Raw genomic sequence first — 25,337 nt, forward strand, 5'->3', positions numbered from 1 at the left:
CTATGTTATCCCGGAAGCTTAATAGGTGTGGCAGGATTTTACCAACAACATTTTTATATATTTATATCATCATATATGCTGCAATACTTAAATACATTATAGTAAATTTTACACCATCATTTACATTGCACTAATAAATTCTAATAATTTTCTATTTTTGTAATTCATTTTTCTTTAAATTATTTCTTACTTGCATAAATACTTATTTTATTACCATAAATATCTGTTCTCAAAATCTAGGTAATAATAAATAAAGTCAGAGTCCAAAATTTTGCTGATACTCATTAAAGAATTTGAGGTTGCCGCGGTTCACTTCAAGGGGTCCTAACCACTAGCTAGACGATCACATGGCCATATATTTAGGGGTATATCGAAAGGGGAAATTATACTAAGGTAGGTTAAGTAAGTAAGTAAGGGGGGAGTTACATTTTGGTGAAACCGTGACGCAGGATGTAGTTTACTTGGGTTACTACGGTTCTTCAAGTTATATGTATGTAAAAGTAGCCTTCCAGGCTACATTTTGGTTCCGTGACCAAGGGATCTAAAATGCACCTTTTAGGTTCATTTTGGATACCGAGGTTTCTAAAAATAAATAATAGAAAGTAGCCTTTCAGGCTACATTTTGCTGGCGTGAAATGGAATGGGTACACTTGATTTTGGACTCTGTTTTTATTATGGTTTAAATAAAAGTCATAAAGCATTAATTTTATTATTCAATAGTTATTATGTACACGTAGAAAGGTCTTATATAAAAGTCATGAAACATTAAGTTTATTGTTCAATAGTTACTATGTACACGTTGGAAAAAAAACTATTACTATTCTACTGTAGTAAGGGTTACTATCCGCAGGCGAAAAAACGTAATTATCTCAATCGGTTTATTTATTACAACACTAACTATGTACAATTACTCATAACTTGTGCGTAGCTGCTGAGACCTCAGCAGGGGTATGCACTTATGCAGCCAACCGAGCATTAATCTTCTCCTAACATTTAAAAACGATTAGTAATTTGCATCTCGGATATCAAGATTCTACGTTGACACATCGTTGGCGCGTTCTATCTCGGAGGTGGCGCCATCTCTTGACGAGTTTGGTACTACATTTTTTTTTACTCGTTCTCTGCGCGCCGTAATTAGGGATTTACTTTCATATTCCTCAGCTTAAGATGTTTGTCATCACTACTAATAATCCATCTTCTTGCGTCTTTGATATCTGAAAAATAAAGTTACAAAATTAAACCCTATGTAGTATAACATTAGCACTTATTAACGCTTATTTAGGCGAAAACAATCAGTCTTATTTATCTCCTGTCATACATTCATTAAGAAATTAGCTTCATTGCAGGTACCAATAATAAATAAATAAATATTCTAGGGACAATCTTTCACATATCAATTTGGCCTGGGGCTAGGCAAAACTTGTACTGCTGGTACTAGGCGGCGCAGTACATACTTGTATAGATAAATACATACTTAGATTAACAAATAATGTCCATGACTTGGAAACTCATATTAGTGGTAGACGGCCTTTGCCAGGCAGCATTTGTAGGCAGGGTTACTATAATTTGGGTTAGGAGGCTGTTGCCATAGTCTAGAAATAAGATTAGTTTACCTAAATTAGCCTAGGTTATGGTTAGATAAGATATCTAGTTGTGTAAGAAGATATACTTTAGTTATAAAACTATGGGGGCGTGTAATTGTTTATTTACACGCAGGAATACTAAGGCACAGGGGGCGTATTTCACAACTTTTTTATTCTCCCATCTTAAATTCCGGCAATGCATTTGCAACCACTCTGGTTTTGCGAGGGAACAGTAATCATTCACCACCGGGTAATTTGTCTGTTATTTTGCCTTTTATATCATAAAAAAATAAATAGCTATATGTGATAACATCGGAGTTCCATCTTTGTTACATGGCTTGTTTACTGATAAGCTATCACTATAATAAGCTAGTTAAGTTACAGACTGGATAATAAAACATCATACATCATCTGATGGTCCTACATAGGCCTGTCAATCAAAGAGTAAGAGTAAGAAACAGATATTACAGATAATACTGTTAGGGTTTATTCGCTTCACGTGCGGGTCCGAATGACAACGACACATGCTAGTAATAAGCTTAAATTTCATTAATGTACGAAAACATCATACATTTGCTACCGTAGGATAAGAAAAATGAGCATATATGTATGCATGAGCTTGGATTTGAATAGGAAATAGTATGTTAGGACTATTTTTAGGCCAATTTATGGATATTTAGGTTAAGAAAACAGTAATAGTACATGCTGCAATCATTATTGGAGCATAAGTAGAACATACACATTGGTATGAAAGTTTATCTACATATTTTTCAGTACGGAACCCTAAGAGTCACAACATTTATCGAGAACAGCGCTGAGACATGTATAGTTTACTGGTTATAGTTATTACTATTATTTACAAGGACTCCTGCGAGCTGCCTTGTGTACCTTATTGTTATTATTTAAGCCGCTCAAATAACTTCATGAAAATCAATTGAGAAATGCAACACGCCAATTAGTTGGACGAACAGCGTGCATACAAAGACATATTTGTAGTATGAAGGTAGCCTGTTAACTTATGATTACAGTACAGTTCTGCTGACGGTACTTTTCAATAGTATTCTGAATGCTATTAAGTAATAATATACAATAATTGGTTAAGCTAACACGCTAGTACCTAACATTTCTTTCTTGTATCCATTGAAGACTAGAGCGACCTTAGCAGCAAATTCTTGAGATACGGCCATCAAACAGGAGTGTTGAAGTATTGAAGTCAGAGGTTCTTGGTAGCCTGGAATAAATTAGGCAAGTATTAGGAAACTTCAGAGAAAAGAGTTGAATAAGTACAGTAATAGTAGTAAAATATCAACAGTCATTCATTAGAGGGGGCGCATCATTATTTTATTGTCAAATACACTCATAGGAAATATTAGGTTTCACAAAAGTAGACTAGACAGTACTTAAATTCTTCAAAATCCAAAAAAGTTTGAGAATCTTGCCTTACAGGGCACATTTCCATAAAGTGAGGTCACAAATAAGCTAGATTAAGTTACTTAGTCAACAAAATCATAATAGGATGTAAGGTTAATGGCAGTTTTCATATCTCCGATCTTTCATCCGGAACCTCTTCGCTCATTATTTTGAAATATTAGAGTCAGACATAAGTTAAGAGTTTTTATAGCTTATGATAAGTTTGGTATTTATATAATGAAATAAAATACCTGTCATGACTGGAGACAGTCTATAGATGTACATTGAAGGCAGGCATATTGTTACTGCGGAGCGATGCCATTTCTCCGGGAACTCTGAAATTGATAAAGTATAAAAGTTAGCTAAAGTAGGGTATATATAAGAGAACCTATTTATAAGTCTCATTAAAAGTGTTTATTATTTAGTACAAGTAGGGTCTTTACAGTCAAGATAAAAATAAAATCAATTTTTATTTTATTTTTGAGAGCGATGAAAAATTTAGAAGTTTGTTTTTCTAGGTACATATGTATATGTTACAGTAGCTTTTTAGTAGCATGGGTGTTATACTTACTAGGGGACTGTTGAAAGGCTCGGAAGAACCCATGAGGGCATCAATGGAAATTTGCTCCGCTCACTGACAACTAGGTATTGGGTTTCGGTTGCTGAAAAATAACAGCATATATTGTAAGATGTATTGCAAAAAGAGGAATATTTATGACAGGTCTAGGGTTAGGCCCACAAATTATATTAAATTTACCGGAAGACTGCGGGATCCTTTTGTAAAGAAAATACATATTTATTAACAAATTTTCATTACCATGCAAGAAATCCTGTTTATTTTTAGTTGACATTATCATATAATTATGATTTTTATAATATGTTGCACTTCCAAATTTAGGAAGCTAGTATTTCCGAAAGAAATTGACTCGGGTCATCTTTTTAGAGCGACAACATTTTTCAAATTCCAAAAGCAGTATGGTCAAACCAGTGAGTAAATGTCTAATAGTAGAAATATCATACTTACGTTTCACAGTTGGTTTGATTCATCGAAAATAGCAAGGGAGTCATCACAGCAAAATTTCAACTTCTTTTCTTTCGATAACGATATATGTATACCGGGGTTCATTCTAATAAAGTTGTCAGCTTGCTGAAAAATCAAATATACTTTGTAAATCTTATTGCAGCAGAAAACAAACATGTAGTGAAGAACAGATACTACATTAGACAGACAGCATAAAATCAAAAATCAACATGTCATTCCTTTAATACTGATTTTTACTTTGATCACTTTCAAGTTTTGCAGAAAAAAATGTGTTTTGTTGCTGAACAAAGAATAAAAATAAGGCAACTCACTACATTAGGTAAAAACATTACAAGCGTAATGATATGAAATTAGGGAAACCTTAATGTTTGTCTGTATTCGATAAGACCAAATAGAACGCAGATTTATTGATAGATAGGTCAATTTGTGATCAATTACTTTTCACTAGTTGATATTCTAATAAGCAAAACAGTTTTTAAATAGGAGCAACTTGTTTAATGAAGGAAAAAGAATAAAATCTTACCTTGCTCAAAGCAACAGTTTCCACATTTAAGTCCATTCCATTCGCACTATCGACAGCTAGACTCATTACGCATCCTTTGTACTAGATAGTTCAAACACTAGGTCATAGTTATGGGCACTAGGTTCACACAGGGCCGGATTAAGCATGTCGGGGCCCCTAGGCAGTGCGAGGCTCGGGGCCCCCTACAGTCAATTCTGCACAGAGCATATTTAGTACAGGGAAATAAGTTTGCGTTTTTAATTTCAATCTTCAGGCGTCGGCCCAGCCGTCCAGCCGATTCGAATTGAACGATGTCTTTTTCGCTCTTATTGCATGGACATAAAGCTTTATGCTATTGTTTTTTGCCGATTCCGTCGCGTCAAGTGTGGGAGAACCATTTAGGCTTAAGACCGATTCCCAGTGGAATAACAAAGATGTGAGCTTCAGCGTCACTTTCCTATATACCTCTAATGGCAAATTTTAAGCTCAACTAGTGCCGCAAAGTTGATTTTCTCAATAGTTAATATTTTGCGAGGCTGAACAGCGATTGTCCGACCATAAGACCAAACGCCGAGCCACATGATTAGAATCAACTTAATAAGTAATAGTAAAGAATTTCCATATGTTAAAATTATTTAAATTACTAGAGTTAGACCAAGATAAGCCTGCGACAATTTTGATAGCACTCGTATGCTATAAATATCATTGCAGACTTTTCTTGGTCTAACTCTATTCATTCACCAGTCAAGCTAATATGTAGATGATACAGGGTCAACTAAAGAATCAAAAATAAACGCGAGCGCAGCGAGCGCGAAATTTTTCGCTAACAATATCGCAAATTGTGAAAGCGTGTTAAAAAACCGGGCAAGTGCGAGTCGGACTCGCGCACGAAGGGTTCCGTACCATAATGAAAAAAAAAAACGGAAAAAAAAATGAAAAAAAAAAACGGTCACTCATCCAAGTACTGACCACGCCCGACGTTGCTTAACTTTGGTCAAAAATCACGTTTGTTGTATGGGAGCCCCATTTAAATCTTTATTTTATTCTGTTTTTAGTATTTGTTGTTATAGCGGCAACAGAAATACATCGTATGTGAAAATGAGTGTCTAGCTATCACGGTTCGTGAGATACAGCCTGGTGACAGACAGACGGACGGACGGACGGACGGACAGCGAAGTCTTAGTAATAGGGTCCCGTTTTACCTTTTGGGTACGGAACCCTAAAAAGGCCGGGTAAATATCGATCTTTACCTGGACCTAAAAGTCTGAAGTGCGCCAGTGAGGCGAGCTTTCAATTTCATGCGAAGTCAAAGTCGTGCTTCATCAGGCTTCAGGATAAATAGTTGAGCACAGACACGAACCAATGTCCATTGTATTAAAAATAAGCGAGACCGCAGGCCGAGCTTGGCGCAGCGAGGCCAAAGGCTAAGCTGAAGTAGAGGAGATGTGGAACACAAACGCATGGTAAATTGAGGTCGAGCATTCCTATGAAAAACTAGGGACACTTTCGTCTTCTTCCCCCTTTTAATTTTGACCCTATGGCACAAAATTTTATTTGGTGCGCGCTGAGCTGCCGGGGCCCCCTAGCCGAGGCGGGGCCCCTAGGCAGTTGCCTACTTTGACTTAGGGTTAATCCGGCCCTGCGTTCACAGAAAAATAGAAGACGCAAGCTGAGAAAAGGTCAGCCATGCGGCTACGAAACAGAACTTTCACTTCATTCGTTTTATAGTAAATTCTTCAAGGGGCTATATTTTGGAAACCATTAGGGCATTCTTGGAGGCAATCCTTACTCGCTACATCGGGTAAAGCTTGCGTCGTGGTATTTTACTGTAGGAAATCATTGTGAAACAAAGGCAATAGCTTGTATTCAAAATGGCGTTTTAATTTTGTTCTGAGCATGTTTTGAGCGATTGTCAGATGTTTAGGTATTTGATCAAAATGTCACCGGAAACTGAAGTAATTTTAATCATTAACATCACGATTAGTTTACTTGTATTAAGGATAAATTAATTACGTTTCAAAAAATAAGCATAATCTAAAAATGACAGCAGTTATAATTTGCCAAAGACAAAATTTCGTTTCACTCATGTTTCACTGTTGAACGTTTATAATTCAGTCTCGAATAGTTATTCAAAACCACTTAGTTATTCACGCCACCTATCGGAATTGTTACTTAAGAAGTCGTACTAAGAACCCGACCAAATTGAGTGGGTTGTGCTTGGTATGTTGTCGGGAGTATTAGAATGTGTTTTTGATTTTGTCGCATTGCATGGACGCACGCGCACCCGTTTACACTCTCGTTCCGTGTCTTGTTTCGCGGCTCGTCTCGCCGCTTGTCTTGTACGCGATTGTAAATTGGTTGGTTATTAGTATTTTGTCTATGCGTAAAAACTTGTTCACACGAACGATTTCGTTTAGTATTGATAATAATTGCAAAAATCAATAGATAGCGATGGTAATGGTAGCCCATCACTAGGTGACAGAACGGGACAGTCTTACGTATCTTTCAGTAGGAGTGGAAGCGAAAGCGCTATTATTGGTTGTCCTTGTTACGGTCTCGTGTAGTTGCGTATGATTTGTCCCTCACGGACGCGCGAGTATAGCACGTCTATAGGATTCTACCATCTATGACGGAAGATCATAGAATCGGAAGATAATGGATGACAATCGTAATGGTGTTGCTACTTACAAAAACAATTATTGAAGAGTTATAGTTAAATTTATTCGCATTTCTATAGGATCCTATTCTAATCGTAAAATGAGACTGTAGATGGTTTAATAATGGAAATCTTTATGTGAGATAAATGAAAATCATTGTGACGTTTAGTTTAAGTGCATATCAACAAACCGGGGCCATGTTGTCTGGTCAAAACGTGTTAAAATAAAATATTGCGGTTTCGTAAACGAAACAACTTTGGTTTGGACGGAAATATTTATGTTATTAAGAAGTGATAAAATAGAATGGACAGTGTTTAAAGCAAAAATAAATATAGATACTAACCCGGAAAAGGTCCATAATTGAGTGCAAATGTGTATTTGAGCGAGAAATGGTTAGTTTTACGTGCATTTTGCGGACGCAAGTAACGAGTGCGTTTTGAAAACAAATAACAAAAATCATGTAGTTTTCTGCAGTAAATCTATATTGAATTAGTAGAATAGTGTAGTGGGTGAAATTAGTGACGTAATAAAGTGGTAAAAATAGTATTCATCTGCAAGAAACGTGCGTTCAACAAATAAACACGTGAGTAGAAATTTTGGCAAGCCTAGAACAATTGTAGGATATATTAGTATATAAAACGCATTATAGCTTGTTTACATTATATGAAATAATACTAAATTGACGTTCAGATCTTTCAAGCGTTTCAATATGAATATAATCACATGCTTTCTTGGTTTTTCTAAATGGAATTCGGTTAGTAACACGTTTTCAATGGATTCCATAATAATGTGTTCGTAGGTATATACATAGGTATTTGCATTATATGACATGGTTTTCATGTGATAAATAAAATTCTCTGTTAGTAATTTAGTGCGAAAAACACTTGAAAAATAAAACAAAACAATAAAACACTTTGTTATAAAAGCCATTGTTAAATTTGTCGTCACTTGTAACCCTCCCGTGGTCTAGTGGTTCTCAAGGTGGACAAATGTATGAAGAATATTTTAAGAAGGACTGGGTTCGAATCCTGGCGCGTTAATATTTTTTTTGTTTATTTTAGTCCTGTGGTCTGTTTGTTTACAAAATTCTTAAAAACTATGCATAAATAAAATTTATTTTGGATATGTATCTACGAGTAGCGTTATAAAATAAACTGGAGTTATGAATAAACTTATGTTCAGTAGGCTATTTTTTTAAAATTATTTACACAAATGAATTGTTGCACAATGTTTAGATAAATACTTACCTACTTACTCTTTATATCAAAGATGGATTCATTACCTACCTAACCCTTCCAATGCAGTTGTATTTGTATTAGGAGCACCTGGGTACTTAGTTCTTAAAATACCTAGATGTTCACTCACGTATTTTTAATCACTGGCGCGGATGTTTTAGGGTGCCTAGGCCTCCATTTTTAAGCACTAACACTAACAGTGCATAAACGAGTTAGTACATCTCACAATAGTAATTTGAATAACATGGCTAATAATATTATGATTTGGATTTTTTTTATAGGTACGTTAAGTCAAACGGTGTGTGTTTTATAATGTAAATAGGCTGGTAAAAATGCATTAAAACGGATAATAATTTTATAAAAATTTAAAAAATTATTTAAATATGTTTTGCAGCATTTATGTTACTATACTTTATGATTCGTCGCTACTATAATTTTTGATTTATCATCATCATCATTCATAGAAATCATCATTATAAATGTCTTATAAAATTTATTTTTATTTATTTGTGAGCATGTTTGCATTATTTTGGCTGGCCAATGGGCTAATTATATAAAAACAACGTACAAGTAGAGTCTTTCATTATGGTTTTAAATGTATTAATCGCATAATCGCTTTAGGTCAGTTTTTTATATATTCGTGGCTGTGCCTGGGTTTTGGGGTAGTGAGATTAAGGTCGTTTAAAGGCTATACAATGTACGGTTATGAGCAATAGTTAGATGTTACAAGCAGCCGTGTGAACTGCCATGGTTTGGCAGCGGAATGGTTAAGCGCGTTTCAAGTTCGACTCTTCTTTGTCTGTATACTTCCGCGGTGGTTTATTGCATAGTAGGTTGTCGATGCTGCGCGTTGAACGACAGTAAGAGAGCGAAAGATAGGTATTATATAGAAATTAATCGCGAAGCGTTATCATAAAATCTAACAACAAAAGTGCAGATTTTTTTCTTTATGTGCGAATCATTTGATTCTAATACTTAGTCAAAGTACTTTTAACTAGTAATTACTAATTAAAATAAACATAAAATAAAATAATTAATTGGAAAATTGAGGGATTTTTAAATCATCTGGGCATCATCTAGAAATGTTGGGCTAGTAGGTATGGGGTTAGGACAAATGGAGTAAGTTTTTTTTTTCAAGTGATTAAGTGACTATATATTCTCATTTTGATTACTAATCGATGCGTTGACTGTCTGTAGAAATCAGTGTGAAAGTGTAATAGAGGAGGAATGAAAATGTGTGTGCATTGAGTGCTTATAGTTATGACTTTGTGGTGATCTATGAAAGAGATGTATGATATGAGATGACGGATGTCAAGTTGATGGGTGTACCTTTTTGGAAAGAACGGATTGATACAGATAGACAAAGGCTGGAGGGTAATCAAACTAGATTTGTCGGTATTTGCAGGGGAACAAACTGGGGAGGGAACGGGATACACAACTAGCCAGAAAAATCTTATCGGTAGGTTAAAATTTCGACCCATTCACAAGGGTAGGTTTTTATGGCTAGTACTACACAAGGTAATAAGACCCTTACGAAACCCACACACTCATATTGGGTGAGATATATCTGACACTCGACATATTTTAAGGGCCGTGAGCGTCTAAAAGGACGAGGCTCTTTTCAAGAGGTTAATTAGATACAATTACATATCTTATGTTGCTTTCAATATGAGGTATAATAATAATAAGCAAATATTTTGTTTATTTTGGTATTTTTTTTTTAAACAAAAATATCTTTATCATACCATATTGGGGTATTTACTTATGTCAATTTTAAGTTTGTTTATATATAAAAAAAAATACACATCCAAACAAACTTAAAGGTCGGTATATTTTATTCAAGTATGAGACACGCGCCAAGAAAACGTGGTTGAGGGTGATAAGGCAATGAAATTGGTTCGAATTTTGGCAATGGAACTTGAAAGCTTCGTACTTATAAAAATTAAAGGTCTCTTCGTTTCGCTTGGGAGTTTTTGCCGTCTCATCAGATGCTCTTCTACGGAAGTGTACGGCGCAATTCGGGTAGAGACAAGAGTAATACTCGACGCGGCCGGGTTGAGCTGGCAAGGACGGGTTAACTAGTAGCCTATTAGATTCACAACCTAATATCTTTGGTGGAGCGAGGTGACTGGGGAAAAAGTTGTCATGGTTCATTGACGGAATTCTGATGAACTAATTTCAGAGCTGAGTCATTAGCGGTCACTTAGTATTGAGACACACACTACACGTTTAGAAAAGGGGGGATATATCCGACTAATCTAGAGTAGATTGAAGTCTTTTACAAATTACTGTAGTAATTCATAAAACACTTAAATCGGGGGCGAACTGTGACTAGTCGTATGCCTATTGCCTAGTATTAACCACATTTTTCATTGAAACACAGAAAATAAAAGGAAATACCTTGTAAAACTAAAGACGTCTTCAGTCGCATATTTCATTAATGATTCCATCGAATATTCTAACAATTGAAACTTGAAGCAATTCCATGGTAATCCATAATACTTATCACGTGTCTTTCTTTTTTTTTATTCTCTATTTTAACTTAGAAATAAACAAAATAAACCCTCAGGAAATAATCAACAACAAATTGGTATTGACGTTGACAATAAAACTGATGAAGACAGCTCAACGTTCCGTTACGCTGATGCTCTAGTACAATTTCGAAACATACAATCTAAAAATTCATAAGATAAATAAAAATATTAAAATAATTAATTCTCTAAATTCTGGATGTCTTAAATAATATATTAGATACTAATAAACATAAAAAACTTCAATACAGGAACGTTTTTCAGAAGTAAACTAAAAATATCTCAAAGTAAAATAATGCTTACAAATTCGTACGCGATGAGTTTTCGAACGTTCCCTTTTATCGTAATTTAGTCTACTCCAACTGACTACTCGACTATTGCCTATGAATGTGTGCGTAGATGTCATTAAAAATAGCTCCGTCTTTCTCTAAACTGCGTGAGTAAAAAGGACATGATTTATACTCTGAAGTAAGCAATAATGAACGTTAATATTTAGGACATATGGTTCAGTAAACAACCTGTAACTTATGATCTTTCTTCTTGAATCGAACCTTGTTACACGCCACGAGGTTAATGACATCTTCCTCAGTTCTGGTATCCTGGTACTTTTGGTAAACGTTTGTCTCAATAAGACACCAGTTGTCGGTTACCCGCCCGAGGCAAACGACCTCTTCTGCAATTCTGGCATCCTGGTACTTTTGGAATAGTGTTTATGCCATTATGTCGCCGTTATGTCGCCGTTATGTCGCCGTTATGTCGCTATTATGTCGCCGTTATGTCGCTATTATGTCGCCGTTATGTCGCCAATATGTCGCCAATATGTCACCGTTATGTCGCCATTATGTCGCCAGTATGTCGCTGTTATGTCGCCGTTATGTCGCCATTCAGTAGCCGTTCAGTCGCCATTCAGTCGCCGTTATGTCGCCGTTATGTCGCTATTATGTCGCCGTTATGTCGCCAATATGTCGCCAATATGTCACCGTTATGTCGCCATTATGTCGCCAGTATGTCGCTGTTATGTCGCCGTTATGTCGCCATTCAGTAGCCGTTCAGTCGCCATTCAGTCGCCGTTATGTCGCCATTCAGTCGCCATTCAGTCGCCGTTATGTCGCCATTCAGTCGCCACTCAGTCGCCATTCAGTCGCCATTCAGTCGCCACTCAGTCGCCGTTATGTCGCCATTCAGTCGCCACTCAGTCGCCATTCAGTCGCCATTCAGTCGCCACTCAGTCGCCGCTCAGTCGCCATTCAGTCGCCGCTCAGTCGCCATTCAGTCGCCATTCAGTCGCCACTCAGTCGCCAGTATCTTTGTTTTGATTCAGTCGCCATTCAGTCGCCGTTCAGTCGCCGTTCAGTCGCCATTCAGTCGCCGTTATGTCGCCATTCAGTCGCCACTCAGTCGCCATTCAGTCGCCATTCAGTCGCCACTCAGTCGCCGCTCAGTCGCCATTCAGTCGCCGCTCAGTCGCCATTCAGTCGCCATTCAGTCGCCATTCAGTCGCCACTCAGTCGCCATTCAGTCGCCGTTATGTCGCCATTCAGTCGCCGTTCAGTCGCCATTCAGTCGCCGTTATGTCGCCATTCAGTCGCCATTCAGTCGCCATTCAGTCGCCATTCAGTCGCCGCTCAGTCGCCATTCAGTCGCCACTCAGTCGCCAGTATCTTTGTTTTGATTCAGTCGCCTCTCAGTCGCCATTCAGTCGCCGTTATGTCGCCATTCAGTCGCCGTTCAGTCGCCATTCAGTCGCCGTTATGTCGCCATTCAGTCGCCACTCAGTCGCCATTCAGTCGCCATTCAGTCGCCACTCAGTCGCCATTCAGTCGCCATTCAGTCGCCACTCAGTCGCTATTCAGTCGCCATTCAGTCGCCACTCAGTCGCCATTCAGTCGCCACTCAGTCGCCACTCAGTCGCCACTCAGTCGCCGCTCAGTCGCCGCTCAGTCGCCGCTCAGTCGCCGTTATGTCGCCGTTATGTCGCCATTCAGTCGCCATAGTAAAAGGTATAAAAGGCCGGTGCGGAGCGTTGGGAGGGGCATTCATTCTTCGACCGGGCTAGCAGTGACTCTGGTTTTCGGGTGTAACGTAGTGCGGGGAACTGAAGTTTCTCCGCGACTTTTTCTGTTTGTTTTTTTCTTGGAATTATCCTAGTGAATTTAAACTTAGAATTTGTGTCTGTGCTTGGTTTTGCGGGGATTTTAATCGTCGTAACGCTAAGTTTGGACTGTTGTGGAGATTCTTTACTACCATGTGTGGGTTTTTAGTTATTGTGAGGTTTTCTCTACGCTGTGTGTTCTAAGTGCCGTCATGTTATGCAGGGACAATGTCAATGCATAGCCGGGGCTAGGAATAGTGTCTGTGTTTGGTTTTGCGGGAAGAAATTCTCGTAACGTTAAATATAGATGACAGTGTTTAAGGGAATTTCACTTTTCTGTTGAGTTAGTTTAATTTAGTGATAACTTAGTTATTTTAGTGTTTTTCTATGGGGTATTTTTGCTATTTTAAAAACCAGATCATTGTTTGGACTGACAGTTTGTCCAGCTAAGCATTCACTCCGCCTAACGGTGCCAAAGGATTGGATGGTTAGGAGTCTATTGCTCCAAGTTTGAGAGGACTTGGCGTCTCTTTTATATCAACATAAGAGACGAATTATCTCACTAGTCTCAAGGCCCAGCTGTTTAGATGGATGTGGGGACGTCACGTGCGCGTCATCCGGAGTAATCTGGGCCCACTGAAGTCGACAGTAATTGAGACTAGGTCTCCTATTAAATTTATTTATATATTTCGGTGCTCCGGTTCATGCTAGTGCTGGTTGCGGGGACAGACTTCTGTCGTGACTGATATTACACTTAGTCTTTGTTGCGGCAGAGTTTCCCTCGTGATTAGTGCGTGTATGTGCTAGGGTACTGGTCCACTTATATACACGGAATAGGGCGACTTATTCTTATCCACCATGCCCGCGGGCGATAAGGAGGGAGTCAAATACACTGGCCTGTAGGTTGCCTTCTCGGTTTCGCCTGCCGAACTTTACAGCTTCTCGTAGGGACCACACTTGCGTATATTACAAAGCATTAGGTCGATGGTAAGAACGAACTATGCTTTGAATGTACTAGATTAGGGACAATGGGTAGAGTTAGGGTAGAATCACACACTCATTTTATTGTTTATTAGGGTTCTTTTTTAGTTCTGGTCTATACAATTGATATGGTTGATATATATTTCTCTTTAAGGGTTTAAAAATATGGTTTCTTAATCCTAAAATACGAGTGTTTAAAAGGTGAAGGGTTCATCTGCCTAAATCTTCCTAATTTCTAATTTATATGGGGAAAGAACCAAATTTTCTATAAATTCTTATTTCTATTTTTCATTTCTGGTTGTCTGGTGTAGGGACGAGGTACTGAGTAATATAATCAGGTAATACATACATCAACATACAACATAATCTCTTAATTATCAATCTGGATTTAGGAACGCAGACTATTCTGGGATTGAAGAACGGTTTGCTTTAGGGAACCTTTGTCAGGCAAGAGCAGTACAAAGGATAAATTGAGTGAATACTCAATTTCGGCCTCGATTAAACATAATAATTAGTGAATAAACTCGGTACTTCGTTTATACATCTAGAAAACTAGGAATTCTGTCTAGATTATCAGCTCTGGGGAATGGGACTAAGGGATTAGCATCCCTAGCTTTTGAATATAAAAAAGATTAGTAATTATGATGACTGATGAATACTTTGACACTTCTTTTCATCATCATCTAGGTGCGCTTAAGTTACGAAGTGTTGGTCATAGCCCGTCTGGCTAAACTGGTAGGGTAGGTGTTCCGATTAATACTTGCAAATCGGACTAAGAGCTTCCAGACCTGCATCGGGCGTACGGAGCAGCACGTGTGATTAAATCACACATCGTTTAGAAGATGATAGTTAATTATAATTAACCTTGAAATGCTAGGGTGTAAAAGAGCTTATCTCAGGAGTGCTGCTTCTATGTTATCCCGGAAGCTTAATAGGTGTGGCAGGATTTTACCAACAACATTTTTATATATTTATATCATCATATATGCTGCAATACTTAAATACATTATAGTAAATTTTACACCATCATTTACATTGCACTAATAAATTCTAATAATTTTCTATTTTTGTAATTCATTTTTCTTTAAATTATTTCTTACTTGCATAAATACTTATTTTATTACCATAAATATCTGTTCTCAAAATCTAGGTAATAATAAATAAAGTCAGAGTCCAAAATTTTGCTGATACTCATTAAAGAATTTGAGGTTGCCGCGGTTCACTTCAAGGGGTCCTAACCACTAGCTAGACGATCACATGGCCATATATTTAGGGGTATATCGAAAGGGGAAATTATACTAAGGTAGGTTAAGTAAGTAAGTAAGGGGGGAGTTACAAAATATGGCTGCAATTGCATACGTATTATTTGTCATTTAATGGATTATACGCGTCTAGGCATTTTTAATACTTAACATCGTCGTAATTCTAACTTTGGTTTAGTTTTCAATACTGTCTCGTAGCTTGAGGTCTGTTTTCTGGTACTTTCTCCATTTCGAACGATATATTAGTCAGCAATTAATATTCTGCTGTGAAGGCATAACGATTTATTTATTTTATAAATTTAAGAAACATTAAAAAAAAACACTTAAAATTACAAAAGTAATAGTTTATTTTAGGTGTAAGTAATTTTAAAAGTTTTCGTGATTTTGCTTATAAGGCTAAAACTACTTTGGACAATATAATAAAATGAAACAATACATTCTAGGCGACAATAGTGGCCGGTAATGGTTTAGAAACTTCGTTAAGAAAAGGCTAATGAGAATCCAGAACCGGCGCCTATTTTCACTGCGGTTCAGTCTATTGTCCTAGCCAAGTGTCCCAGATCAAAGTGTAAACAATGACTCCTATTTACTGAACGTTCAACGCTCTTATTGTTCTCGAAATATTTTAATTTGTGCAAATTTCCGAATGAAAATTTACTAGAAAAATGTAATATGATGGAAATTGTCGAGTTAAACGCTTTACAATGCAAATCTGGTCGGCCTTTGGATCGCGTCTCATCGACGCTCTGGTATTATTTAACGTGTTTCTCTTGAATTTAAACGATACTTTTACTGAGACTATAATGTAAGTAGTATGACCGACTGACATACATAGTTAACGTCAAATCAAGTTAACGTAATATACCTACAAGTATTATTAGTAAAATGTCTGATAATAATTAAAGTAATCACCTAAAATTTTAATGTTTAATAGCCTAATTCTAATACCTAAGTAGTTTACATCCAGTTACCTAAATAGTTTACATCCAGTTAATCGTCTAGGAATTAAACTTGAAGGTGGCAACTATTGGTAACTATTGAAACAGTGTAAAACACTAGAACGTTGAGTTGAGGTACTTTCAGATGTTAGTTATTTCAGCTACAACAGAAATATTATTAATGTTTAATGGTTGTATTACCTTAATTCCATAGGTACTCCATATATTCTTGAAAGGGTGGTACCTTTGGTGTTCACCAATAAATAGCAGACTATGCGTTGGCAACACTAGCCAGTGTCATGGCGGCCGGCTATGTTACGAGCGCACTGTATGGAGAATTAATAAATTGTTTTATTTACCTACAAACAATAGAATAGGCTAGATGACAAATTTTCATTTATGGTATCAATCGATCAGGTTTGTTTTTAGGATCAAATGTCTATATGGGACCCATTGCATTAAAGCAATACAAAAGTCAGAAATGATAGTCAAACTCCGACAGTCGTACTTCACTCGCAAAACGCTCTTAACAAAACGATAAGTGACCGTGACGTCAAGGTCACTGAGAGTCCATCTTGAAGTATGGACAAAATAAGAAAATTGCGTTTTTGTCTTTTTGTCGGTGAAATATTGCGTTTATGTATATAGTTGCCATACAATCTTTTTTTGGATAAAATGTAAGGAATCGAATGGTATCCTTACTTATTTCCTTTTTGGAAGTTAAAAAAAAACTTATATTTTGAAACTTTCAGGTCCTGTATTTTTGTATTATTTTCATATATTATTTTAATATCCTTATTATTGTGATAAATTGCTCATTTGCTATCTATTTTACATCCCTATTATCCCAAGAAAAATTAGATTGATGTTGAAAATGTGAACATCACAGTACCTATAGGATAATTTACTATAAATTTGTTTATTTACAGTCCTATCCAAAACTATTACTAGAGATTTCATTTCATTTCAAGGTTCGTAATTCAACAAAAGTGGCGTTTAATGATTTAAAGCTTATTTTATGAATTTTATGATTCACATGTGTCATGACTCATGAAAGTACGGTCCGCAGTGCCGGCCAATACCCACTATAGGTACATAAAAGTATATATATAGTAGAGCTTACGTAACACATTCATCGTGTAATCGTGATTTATACAGGGTTGCTACTTTTATGCGGTTTATTTCTTTCCGCTGGTTTGGGTTTCTTGGAAAATTAACAGCTTTTCAGCGTTAGCGACAGCCTTTTACAGATTTACGACTTTCACCGATTTTCACGAAGTTAGCGTTTATACTGAAATAAAAATCGGTAGGTTATTTAAAAGATTTGTAACCTTTTCTTTATCAGCCTGTTGTGTTAAAATAGCTTAGGTACCTACACATAATAATAAATATATGTACCTATATCTGTCTTATTTTCAGGCAAAAGCTATCAACTATTATTTCAACAATAAGCCGCTCCTAGTATGAGACTAGAAAACAATGTTGTAATAAACAGTACCGTTTGCCTAAAAAGTCAGATTGTATACCGCCTCATACCTACATTGGAAATATTTTACGTACCTATACGCGTCGCCATCGCCAGTGCGACTCGTGAAATTTGTCCGTCCGTCCGTCCCCGATGTCGACGCGATCATACAAATCTATTTGCCTCATCACTTATTCACAGCGGCGCGCCGTACGGTGGATTCTAACGACATTTGTTATGATTTGTGACACAAAAACAATCCTATTTTTCGAATTATAGGTTCCGAGCTCTTATTTGCGTTAATATGTACGTTACGCCACTGTACACCTACTACCACTATAGCGTTGGGGTACCTACAACCTACAAATCTGTTGTGGGCATAGATATTCTATACCATATCTATTAGATATTCTACTCCGCCGTGTATTAACAGCCTCAAGTAAAATATTTTAAAAATGAGTGTTTTCCGGAACTTTATACAGTGTAAGTGACATTGAAAAATACATTTGAACATGAAATTTAAAATGATTTTTCGATTGTAATTTATGATTATTAAGCTTGGTGGAGCGATCGAATTGAACTCCTTTGTCGTCTTGTGTTAGCAGTTAGAATTAGGCAGCTAAATAAACGTAAAATAATAAATAAATAAATATTGGGGACATCTTACACAGATCAAACCTATTAGCCCCAAACTAAGCAAGGCTTGTACTATGGGTACTAGGCGACGATATACATACTTGTATAGATAAATGCATACTTATATACATAGAAAACAACCATGACTCAGGAACAAATATTAGTGTTATAATGTTTCTGAACTCCAAATTTCGCATTGCGAGTGCACGTATATTACGCTATTCTTTGCTCTAGAATGAACTCTTGTAACCAATACGTTATCAACATCATTTTAATGCAGCAACGGAATTGTGCAACTTTACAATAAACCATTAATATGCGTACTCGTAACGTCTGCTAAAAGCTGTTGTGGTTTGACGTGATTTACGAGTATTTGTTTTGGATAATGTATGCGATCTCTAAGCTAACATATCTGCTACAGCGTCGCAGCATCTCTAAGTAATTTATTACAACAATGTGTATAGATTTACAAACTGCGTATCGACGCTTAAGAATCAATACTGTCTAACAGTGTTGGCCGAAAGTTAATGCAAATTGAAAATGCTGGCCATTAACCATTATAAATTGAATCGTAAACTGTAATCGTCCGTTACGGTTTAAGGTTCAATTTATAATGGTTAATGGCCAACATTTTCAATTCGCATTAACTTTCGGCCAACACTGCTGTCTTACTATATAACATTTTTGGCCTTTTTTTACTTTTTAATGCAGTTAGGTGCAGAAAAAAATAACGAATAGCATGCCATAATTGTCTAAATTTTATATTATTTGTTACTTAGACAGTATTGATTCTTTAGCGTCGGTATGATGTGTATCACCTTTATTTTCTTTTTTGTGTTTCCTCGAGTTTTCTACCCAAATATTTTTTTTATCGTACAAAACGGGCAACGTTGTTGTAATATGTAGTACCTATATTATAAGAAAGAAGCTCGAAGGTTAGCTGGAAGAGATCCCTTATAGGGATAAGTTCGCCTTTGTACCTTTATTACTGTAAATTTTATGTACAGATTTGTGTTGTGTACAATAAAGTGATTACTAGTGCTACTAAGTATAATTATAGCGGTAAATATGCAACGTGGTTTTCGTTTTCAGGTGACCAAGAAAGTACCTACAATTACCTACTGTATTGCATCAAAGTGGGCTCAAAGCAAAAAAAGGCTCTAGTAAATGGCATAAACAAAGTATAAGTTTATAAGCGGAACTCGAACTTAATTTTAAACTGAAGTTACGTTGCTCGCGGTGGCCGGGTCTTGGTTTGGCGAATTAGCGTTTAACCACTAACCGTAACTTGATTACGCTTGAAGTTTAGAAACTTTACCAAAACCGTCTTAGCAAGTTTTTGTCCTTTTTAATATTCTTTTAATTCGTCTAACACTGCTTACAGTAGCAGCATATAATCTATCAACATAACGCTTAAGTATATCCTTCGCTATAATAACAAACGTTTTCACACATCAATTTGCATATAGGTACATTAGAAGTTTGGTAACAAAATACCTACACACAAAGTTGGCTGAAACACATTATGTGGATGGAAAGTTGCTAAGCCCAGAGTCAGTGAAACCTCACATGGGAGGACAAAAGATCGCTACGATTTATGTAGGTTTTGACAGCTAGAAGGGAAAAGATCGGGTTTTTTCAGCCATAACATATATCAACAACGTAAACACAAAAATGCCTAGACGTTGAAATGAAATATACAAAGCAGAATATAAATAAATATTATATTTAAAGGCCGCATTATTGCATGACACCTTTCTTTTCTTTATTAAATGTCAAATGGATTTATGAGAAAAAACTGTATTTGATAAAACGTTTTTCTTTTTAAAACAAAATGAATCCTGAAACGGGTTTAGTCAGGCATAAGTAAGTAATATACAGATTTTCAAACATTTTATCTTATTAATAACAATAATCCATAGTAAATAAAAAGTTATTTTGTATAGGTAATAAATGGCTCCTCAGGATACTTACTTTATTTGATACAAATGTACTAACATTCCTGTAGACCTCACAGTTTAGTCACATCGCCTGACCTAACTCAGATCACAGAATAAGTAATAGTATTCAGATTCAAACCATTGTGGTACCTTTTCCTATGCCGCCACGGCGCTTATAAATTAATCCAAACAAGTTTTATATATGTTTAATTAGTTAGTTACTTAACTATTTAAAAAAATGTTTAATTGGGTATGGGTATCAAAATTATATAAAAGTTTCTAAGTAGTTTTAAAGTTTTAAGCGCTAATCTTCTGAATCCCTAGTGTAAATTTCATTTGATAAGCGTGAACAGCGTTCGCGTTTGCGATATATCTATTTTTGTATGGTATTTTTAAAACCGCGCTAAGCGGACGTTTTGGAAACTCAAAATTCTGTACAAAATGACACTAAGGTCTCTGCCCACTACACCGTATCATACCATGACCGTAGTATGAACGTGTCAGACAAAAAAATATTCTTTGTATTAAAAAGTATGAGACTATGCCCACTAGCTCGTTCCGACACCGACCATACCCTTCGCGTGCCATGCACGGACCGTCAAAAATTGTCGGCGAGGATATTTTGCCGGTGCCGAAACGCTCCGTGCACGGCAGGCAACGTTGCCAGAACGGTGCGTGCAGGCGGCGAAACGGTGGGCATACGGGTTATAACCGCTTATGGTGACCGTTCTAAGCCCGTTTTAAACTCGTTGTCATATTTCTTGCTCGCTCTTGCCGGTCTGATAACTATTCGCTTGCTCTTTCTGACGAGTCTTGCTCTTGCGAATAAAACGCGGGTACTAAGGGGATAAAACGCGGATGCTACGGCGATTATAGGCGGATGCTAAGGGGTTGATACGCGGTTCCTACGGGCACTAAACCCGTTATGTACGGATATGAAACAATATGGACACGGTGTAGTGGGCATAGTAGTCCGTATCGCGTTAAATTCCGTGCCTGATACGTTCACAGCACGGTCATGGTATGATACGGTGTAGTGGGCAGAGACCTTTAACGCAAACGCGTAGGTACCTCACGTCACGCTATCGAATGAAATTTACACTAGGGTTACTGATTTACTAACTTGCGCTAAACTATGCACTCTAGCGGCCGGCGACTATAGAGGGAAGTTCTGACCCATACAACCATTTCCAGTCGCCGTTACGACGCGGTGTTGACACATCTTGTGTCGACACCGTCTGTTTCGGTCACAATTCCAGTCGCAGAGTCGTCGCCGTGTCGACACAGTTACCAGAAATGGGGAAGGGTCGACACATGACACAAAGTGACATAAAGTGTGGTCGCCGTGTGCACACATTGTTTCGGGTTTGCGACTACTTTATGCCAAAATCATTCGTTCATTTTGTTCCTGTCAAATGGAAACTGTCAGATGAAAAAATACTTAAATAAAAATAAGTGACATTAATACGCCATCTCTAAAACGGATTACAAGACGTAATTATATATTGTTTGCATTTATATTACAATATGACTTAAATTATTATGGGGAATTAAACTGTTCGAGTGATTTGATAAACTAAGTGTAATATAATCAACGCGCCACCACATAGTTTTAGTTTAGCCGGAAATGAAATTGTTTACTTCTCAGTGCCTGTGTTCATAACTATATTATTTGAAGCATTTTTAGTACTTCGATGCGTATACTATACTTAAATAACAGAAATAACGCTTTACATACTACGAAACTTGTTAATTATGATGTATAAATATGGTTTAAGGCTGAGAAATATTGCAGTCACAAAGTAGTTGCAATGTTTCGACTTTGTGTCGACTCTGTGTTGACACATGACACGCGCTGTCAAAAGTAATAACAAAGTTACTGGTATGTTACTGGATTTGCAAAATGGCTCCTTGTGTTGATTTGTTTTCAGATATTCTCAAAGTGTAAAAATGCCGTGGTCAGAGATGGGCATTAATCGATTAACTGTTTATTCGAGTAATTAATGGAATAAAAAAAGTTAATTCTCAAATTTTAATCGCGATTAGTTTAGTCGACCTAACATAGATTGAAATTGAATTAATCTGAATATTAATCGAATAAATTATCGATTAAATCTCGATTGAAAGTTGACAGGGGGCCATTTTTGTACGTAAAAATAATAGAAATGTCTTGCATGCAGATGGTAGCAAAACACTTTGTCATAAAAGTCGAGATGGGTGTCGATATATAGGTTTTAGGGAGTGCCGATTTCGAAAATAATGACCATTTTGGAATCCGAAATGGCGGCCATGCACTGTGTCATAAAAGTCGTCATGGATGTCGTTTTATACGTTTTAGGGGGCCCCAATTTTGAAAATGATGACCATTTTGGAATCCAAAATGGCGGCCATGCACTATGCCATAAAAGTCGTCATGGGTGTCGTTTTATAGGTTTTAGGGGGCGCAGATTTCGAAAATGATAACCATTTTGGATTCCAAGATGGCGGCCATGCACTATGTCATAAAAGTCGTCATGTATGTCGTTTTATAGGTTTTAGGGGGCCCCGCTTTCGAAAATGATGACCATTTTGGAATCCAAAATGGCGGCCATGCACTATGTCATAAAATTCGTCATGGGTGTCGTTTTATAGGTTTTGGGGGGCGCAGATTTCGAAAATGATAACATTTTCAATTTAAAAATGGCGGCAATGCACTATGTCATAAAAGTCGTCATGGATATCGTTTTATAGGTTTTAGGGGGCGCAGATTTCGAAAATGATGACTATTTTGGATTCCACTTTTATGACAAAATACGTAGCCGCCATCTTGGATTATAAAATGATCATCGTTTTCGAATTCTGCACTCCCTAAAACCTATAAATCGACATCCGTGACGACGCAAGTTATCTTTATTTTCAGATCTAACAAATTGCTACAGAATACAAAGGACAAAAAAGAAGCGAGGAGGGAGGAGGTAATGAAACAAGCAAAAATACAGATGATTCCTCGACGCAATTGGGTGATTCTTAAATTGTGTCCAGATTTTTTTTGTCATAAAAGTTTTTATTTTTCACATATTACTCTCACAAGTTCCGTGACATTTCGACCTTGTAATTTTTTAAGTAAATGTTTTTGTTTATCTATGAGGATCTCACTAGAATAGTATAATCAAGGTATGTTTATATTTGATGAATGAAATAGTAACGCAAAAAAAAAATATATATGTGTCTTATATTCCTGCCGAAGACTTTTATTTTACCTTTTCCTTCTACACAAGTTTGGCCAAGTAATAAGAATTTAGGGCTCTCAATTTTATTTTGACTTCTACAACAGTAAAGCTACGAGGCCATGTTTGGTATCGTTTTCGTATAAATTCGCAGTACCAAATTTAGTTAAGGTATCACATTGACACCATTCCGAAGTAAAAACATATAAACTTATTAAAATACTTTCTTTTAAACTCCTCTTCACGCTTAAACTGCTGAACAGTTTTAATTTAAATTTGGTACACATATATTTTGAGTCCCGAGACAGGATATAATAAGTTATCTCAAAAATCATCCTTTAAAGGTGTGAAATGAGGTGTAGGGGGGAATTCAGAATTGACTTCTTGAAGTTAATACTGTTTAAGTTTAGGTTTGAAGTCATGTTTTTTCATCATTTTTAACTAAATCAAAGATGTAGACCATCCCAAATTTCATATAAATCGGTTCAGCGGTTATTGATTTCCCGTACAAATTTCCACGCCACTTTTCACACCTTCAAAAGATGATTTTGGTTATAAGATCTATCCTATGTCCTGTTCCGGGACGCAAACTATTTCTATACCAAATTTCAATGAAATCGGTTCAGCGGTTAAGCGTCAAGAAGAGTTTCAAAAAAACCGGCCAAGTGCGAGTCGGACTCGCGTATTAAGGGTTCCGTACATTAAGTCCGACTCGCGCTTGACTGCATATTTCTAATAGGTTTTCCTGTCATCTATAGGTAAAGAACTATTTTGTGTATTCAGACGGACATACATACAGACGAACGAGTGATCCTATAAGGGTTCCGTTTTTTCCTTTTGAGGTACGGAACCCTAAAAAGATTTATTTTTATTTTGTGGAATAGTGTCAATGTGATATCTTAAATGGATTCAGCACCCCAGATTTATACGAAAACGATACCAAACACGGCCTAGCACCTTCACTTATATAGATATATCAAGATAAAATTGAGAGCCCTAAATAAACTTTCAAGAGCGGATATCTCAAAAACTATTCAACATATCGAAAAAATTGACTGAATAAACTTGTAACAAATTAAATTAACTTTCATTTTGGATATGTGGCCATGTCGCTGAGATGCATAGTTTCCGAGATATAATCGAAAAACGGGAAAATGGGACCTTCAAAGCCCCCTCTCTCCCCCCCGCTCAAGGGCTACGGCCGGGGACTTTTGATATGTTCACCTCCTAACTTGTCAAACCGAGTTACGGAGTCAAAAATTGTGTTCCGAGCATTTCCCTCTACAACTTTTGGAGCATTCGTTGCCTGACCTAAGTAGCTTATTGAATTTCTTTAAAAACTTTTCTGTAAAAGGTTGACGGGTGTTGGGTGTTTATATGGTTTCGGTCGATTATTATCATTTGCATTGCCCATGATGACTTACTAGAATTACGAGCACACGAGACACTAATAGTAGTTTGACAAACCTTGGTTTTCAAGAGGTATTTTATATTGACATTTGCTGTCACAAATTTGCTGTCAGATTTAGTCGCAAACCGCACGCAAAGTGCACACAAATGTGTCGACACCTTGTTACGGAAAAGTGTAGACACGGCGACGACACTTTGTTTCGAAACAATTCTAGACACATTGTGTGGACTCTGTTACGACACATCTGACATTTAGTTACCACTTTGTGATTCTGCGACTGGAATGGTTATATGGGGAGTCTAGGAGTTAGAGCCGCGGGGACTCAGTCGACATTAAAATTAAAATGAGGTCCCTTCCCAGCGGACTGATACTGCTCGTCGCTGGAATATGATATTTATTTATTTCTGGGATGTGGGAAGATAACTAACGGGAATATATGTATGTGG

General features: G+C 36.8%; 1 protein-coding gene and 2 long non-coding RNA genes across 3 annotated transcripts in view; 2 read left to right on the forward strand and 1 right to left on the reverse strand.

Moving 5' to 3' along the window:
- LOC134795579 (uncharacterized) overlaps window positions 1-25,337 on the forward strand; it is a 265,880-nt gene that overhangs the window by 214,695 nt on the left and 25,848 nt on the right. The gene's annotated exons all lie outside the window — the stretch shown is intronic.
- Window positions 1-25,337, forward strand: part of LOC134795573 (dual specificity protein phosphatase 22-like) — an 85,979-nt gene that overhangs the window by 38,490 nt on the left and 22,152 nt on the right. The window lies entirely within an intron of this gene.
- On the reverse strand, window positions 2,738-3,621 carry LOC134795907 (uncharacterized). The gene is made up of 3 exons (XR_010144872.1): window positions 3,565-3,621; window positions 3,245-3,328; window positions 2,738-2,814 (listed from the first exon to the last, which is right to left on the reverse strand). It is a non-coding gene; the product is annotated as an uncharacterized LOC134795907 (long non-coding RNA).

Source organism: Cydia splendana, chromosome 12, assembly GCF_910591565.1.
Source record: "Cydia splendana chromosome 12, ilCydSple1.2, whole genome shotgun sequence".
Classification (NCBI taxonomy): Eukaryota; Metazoa; Arthropoda; class Insecta; order Lepidoptera; family Tortricidae; genus Cydia; species Cydia splendana.